Source organism: Herpailurus yagouaroundi, unplaced genomic scaffold (assembly GCF_014898765.1).
Source record: "Herpailurus yagouaroundi ecotype Mexico unplaced genomic scaffold, PumYag 198, whole genome shotgun sequence".
NCBI classification, from domain to species: Eukaryota; Metazoa; Chordata; class Mammalia; order Carnivora; family Felidae; genus Herpailurus; species Herpailurus yagouaroundi.
Genome location: NW_024412429.1, coordinates 21,248,203 through 21,254,202, shown reverse-complemented (window position 1 = coordinate 21,254,202; position 6,000 = coordinate 21,248,203).

The following is a 6,000-nucleotide window of genomic DNA, read 5'->3' as shown; positions in this document are numbered from 1 at the left end:
ACTGAATGTGCAAATCAATAAGAAAATGAACATCTTGAGGATCTTCAGGTTTTCACTGAATAAGCATTACATTGAATTGAACAATCATTTTAATGCAGATTTGTGGTAATATTCATTAGAAATATGCAATAAAATGGCTTTGAATGCACAAATATTTTGCAGAGCACTGATTCTAAATGAAAGGACAATTAATTGTAGCTTTAGCCTTGCCATATCCCATCTGAATGTTTTTAGTGATGCACCCATAATCATGATACCACATAATTTATACATAAAACCCCTTACTGCAGACTATCATATATCATTATGATATAAAATTAAAATTTTAAAATATTAAATAAAATTAAATAAATGCTAGTATTAAAATTGTACAAAGGACAGGTAGAGGAAAAATTTAGTGTGGGAAAAGTTTTTTTCCTGATCTACTGATTTTTTTTCTAATTTTTATTTTGAAATAATTTTAGGGGGCGCCTGGGTGGCGCAGTCGGTTAAGCGTCCGACTTCAGCCAGGTCACGATCTCGCGGTCCGTGAGTTCGAGCCCCGCGTCGGGCTCTGGGCTGATGATGGCCCAGAGCCTGGAGCCTGCTTCCGATTCTGTGTCTCCCTCTCTCTCTGCCCCTCCCCCGTTCATGCTCTGTCTCTCTCTGTCCCAAAAATAAATAAACGTTGAAAAAAAAATTTAAAAAAAAATAATTTTAGATTTATAAAAAATTTGCAAGCATAGTACAAAAACTCCTGTATATCCTGCACCCAGTTTCCCTAACTGTTCACATTTTAGTATATGTGCTTCACCTGTCCCTGTATACATGTACATATATACATACACATACAAATATGGATATATGTACAAATTATTGTTTTGCTAAGCCATGTAAGAGTAAGTTGCAACCATGATGCCTCTTTACCCTTTATGTAACCACTATAATTACCAAAATCTGGATATTAACAGGATATTAATCAGTTGCTATTACCAAATCTTCAGACTTTATTTATATTTTACCAGTTGTCTCCATGACTATGTGTAAAGCAGAAAAAATTAATCCTTTCCTTCATTAAAAAAAAAAATCTCAGTTGTATATTATATCTCTGTCTGAAACTAATGTATGAATTAAAAGAATGGGATTCAACAGGTATCATTGTAGGACCATATCTGTGATTGAAACATTAAGCAATGTGATCATCTCCTTAATAAAAATCACAAAAATTATTATGATTGAGTCCCTTCCTCCATTGATATGTATGGTTGAAACAAATGAATGAATGACAAAGTGATTACAATTTGATGATTCTACTTTATTTTTAAACATTTAAAATTATCATATGCTTCTAAAGACAGAGTCACTTTCAAAAATCTAGTATAAATCCCTAGTGGGCTGAAGATAAGTGAGAAAGAATTGCATACACACACGCCCCCTGGAAAGGGCACTGAAGGAGGAGTAGGTTGGCTTTGACCCCTGCCACGAAATAAGCTTCCTACCGGTGGTGTTATTACTTACAATGTGCAAACTTCTGTCATGAAGACTGATGAAAAGTGAGCCAGCCCCAGTGGCAGAGGACTTCACAGTAGGATAGTGAAATGCCTTTTAACACCAGCAACATGACCTGATTTGTGCTTTAGCAGAGCATGATATGTAATGTTTATTTTTGCTTTTTCATGAAATCTTTGTGGTATGAAAAGGGGATTCTAGTCACTGATTCTGGCATATATATATTATCAGATAACTTTCAGAAAGAATTTGCCATATTTACCCAGCAACCTTATCCCTTGATCCAGGAATTCCACTCCTGGCATTTCTTCACCCAAAACAGTCTTAGGTATACAACAAAGCTTTAGACACAAAGGTGTTCACTACATCATGACTAACAGTAGTAAAAATTAAATAAATAAATAAATAAATAAAACAAAAACAGCAAACGGGAAACAACCTTAGAAGTTTAAAAGTACAGGAAAGGCAAGGTGAATTATTATACGTTCACTAGATAAAATGGGATACAGCCATCAATAAAGTGTATTAACTAAAAATGCAATAGCAATGGAAAGTATGTAGGCTGAGAAATTTCGTAAAAATTCGTTTCCAAATTGAATATATAATATGATCTCAAGGATATGAAAAACAAAAAAGGCATGGTTGGAAATAGGTCAACAGGGGTGGTAACTGGGTTGTACAAACCCTCTACTGGCAATGTGTGGGGATTAGATCCGGGGTCCTCACTAACCAGCCCATTTCTGTTCTCATTTCAAACTGACCCACTCTCCAGTTTCTGGTTTTGTGAAACAGGATGAGAGGAAGCAAATCAGAAATAAGCAAGTAGGGTTCAGAGTGCTTGCCACAAGCACTGGGAAGTCTGTGAGCTATCATACCCTTAAGCAGTCAAGAAATGCCAGGTGGGTGAAATTGTTGAGTTTGTGGATACAGAAACTTGATAGGTGGGATTGGTACTGAAATGACTTTTTCTCTGTGTTCATTATGTTTCGGTTTTCAACACAGAACAATTATTAGCTTTATAATAATAATTTATAAAAGATTTAAGAAAATAAGACCTTTGCTAAATATCTTATAGGGCACATAAAATGATGCTGCAGATTATAAGAATAGAAGAAAAAGCTTATCTGTTGAGTTACTATGCAGCTGGAACTGAGAAAAGTACTTTCACAAATGAAATACAAATATAATCTCAATTAACACCATATTCTATTTCTGTATTTTTATTATATGCTCATGCATAGTTGCTCAAGCCTAACGTTGACAGCCATTTACATGCCTCCTTTTCCCTAATCCCTCAATTAAGTCAATTACAAATTGCTGCCAATCCTATAATCATTTTTTTTCCAATTTTTCATCACTGCTTTGCATCCCTCATTATCTTATGAGTCAGTTGGTTCTAGGCTATACTGGGTAAGAAACGAAGTCTGAAATCTTAGTGGCATAACGGATTAAAGGTTTATTTCTCTCTCGCACAAGGGCCAGTGGGAGAAAGCTGGTTTTCTATTGTAGCTGTCCATTGTGTCATGACAACAGTTCAGGCTGCTTCCAACCTGTTAGAACATCGTCCAAGAGTGCTATCCACTACTGCCTTGTAGAAAAGGAAGGGGCAGGATAGAGAAACCACACTCATTTTTCTCTGATTCAGCCTGGAAGTGACAAAGTTGACCCAAACTGGTCACGGCCACATGGTCCTAACCTAAATAAAGGGGAGGCCAAGAAGCAAGGGGCACTCATGGGCATCTAGCGAGCATCAGATGCCTTGGTCACAGTCTCCTCTGTTTTCCGTCTTAAATCTCCCTTCCACACTGCTGATAGACTTCTTCTCTCTAAAATGCAAGCTGACTAGTTAGGCCTTTTCTTGATTAGAAAGAAATCTTTTTAATAGTTGTGTACCATCAAGAGTAACATTTTTGAAACCCCTATTATTTGGTAGTAGTAAATTTTCATTGATCTGAATACACACATGCATACATACATATATTTAAAATATTTTAAACTGTAATAAACATGCACAAATATCTTATACACAATTACTCATATCATAGTTTCTATTTCATAAAAATACATTCTCCCAGTCCTTTGTATTATATAAATGTCCAACATTTAAAATATACTGTAACATTTTACTTTTATTTGGTTTATTTAATTAGAGTTCTAGGTTAGATTTTATTATGGGGCTGAGAAAGAGGGTTATACAGTGAAATATAGTTGGGAGGCATGGACCAGGGCACTGAGCTACTATATGTGAGAACAGCCTCTACCTGCATCTTCAGCCTGGGTCCTTGCCATTTTCACCTTCCAACATTATTCTCCAAGAACTCTGAGCTGCATATCGTTTCTCTAGGGCATCAGGCAATCTCCTCTTCCTAGAGCAATATTCTCTTTTCCCACCCCACTTGACCCAAAATATTCCTGCCAGTATTTCAAGACTCTGATCAGATACGTTGGGCTTCTTCTGTGGTCTGATAGCTCCTTGTATACAATGCATTCAAAATTTGTATTTATAACTTTCCCCCCTACTATCTTTCTGTAATTCCTTAGGGTCTTCTTTATTTCCTAAATTGTAGCCCAGAGCTGGCTTATAGTAGCCTCTCAGTACATGTTTTTTAAGATGCTGAAATGCACATTTTTTTCAGTCATTCAATAAGTTTTAGTGAACATATTATATTCCAGGCAATCTTCACTACACTCTAAACTTGGAGTCCAACAAGGCAAGTCTGTTATCCTTGAGGAGAACTAACACAAGATGGCTACAATCTTAATTATAAGACATACTCTGTATCAATCATTTTTATCACGTACAGCAAGCATTTAAGCATTTAATATCTAAACTTTTTCATAGCCAATAAGATTTTAACGATGATTCCCACATTAATAGATGCAGAAAAGTAAACAACAGGTAGTCACAAGAAGCTTAGCACAGAATTTACAGAGAAATACTTGGTAAAGGCTGGATTTCTTTTGGCAAGTCAATATCATCTATGATCTAGAAAATTTCGGAAGTCTGGAAACCATTTATTTTCCCCAGAATTCCTTGCCCACAAGATTCCTCATATGAAGGTTGCTTTTCCTGGCCAAAAGTATTTGGTAGTAGTAGGGATTCCAGGAAGCAGACCATCAAGTTTAGGTACCTACGATTTTCTATCTAACTTAGTTAGATTTGAAGGCAGTAATGACTTCATTGCCAGCAGAAATATGAATATTGATTGTTCATGGCATGCAAGTGGCAAAGTACTTAGTTGAATTATCAACCATGGTTTCCAGGAAGAAAATACCTACTAAACCTCCTTTGTCACCAGAAGTTGGCCCTCTCCCCTATCTGATGAGGCTGCCATTCCCATAATTAAAAACTCTCTAATGACCTCACTTGATTAATAAGAATAGGATAGGCTATGATGTAGTAATAACAACCATAAGACCTCACTGCCTTAACATAACAAGAGTGCATTTCTCTCTCATATTATATGTCCAGTGCAGATAGGTAGGGACTTTGTTCCACATAGATGCTCATGGACCCAGACTGGTTGAAGTTCAATCAACTTGCAACTAGTCTGGCAGAGGACATGGTAGCTATTGGTGGAGAAGAGACAAAGGGAGAGTCCCAAACAAGCTCTCAAAGACCGTCAACCTAAAAGCATCACATATTACTCCTTGTTAGTTGACAACCTTGGGAAATCTAAAACCGGCTCCTTACAAGGAAGGCAAGGAAAGGCCAAAGGAAGAGTCAGACCACTTCATATTGGTAGGTGGCAGGTTTAATAAGCAAAGGAACTTATATATGAGGCTTGTCTTGGGTGGCCACAAGATGAGTAGATCTCCACACCCACCCACGAGAATCTCAAAAGTTTATATAGAGGCCTTAACTGGGTTTGGTTATATATGCTGTCCAGATGGTCCCAACAATACCTTACTATCTTAAGGCTGTGTCCTTGGGCAGCTCCCACTGTGGAACAGTAGGCCGAGGGTACACCCCAATGACAGGGGAGGAGATGAGGAGCATATGATTGCCCAGGTCCAGTTCATGGGCCAACCAGAGGTCATGTCCTCTCAATGACCTCCTATAAAACTTTTGTTCGTAGCACATTTACCAGAACTAAGAACCCATCATTGCAAGGAAACTATAAAATATGGTGGAGCGTGGGGGGCTATTTGGTGAGAAGACAGTATCTCTTCCACATCACCAGAGGCAGTTTCCTTACAAGAGGATTATGGTGTTTCTCAGAACCTACCCATAGCCCTCCAGATTTCCTCTGGATTCCATCACTAGAGTCAGATATCAGAAAATCCCAAGGCCTTAATCATAAGTCTCAACTAAGGAGAAACAGGTTATAAGCAAAAATAATTGAAAGATTCTATCTACCTATATCAGGAAAAATATGGGGAATATGATAGGAATTAACTCTAAGGGTAGTAGGCTAGGCAAGAACAAACATAATATTGTACCATGTCACATTTATTGATATACATACATTTACTAAAAAATGTGGATTCGGTGTGTTAACTTTAACAGCC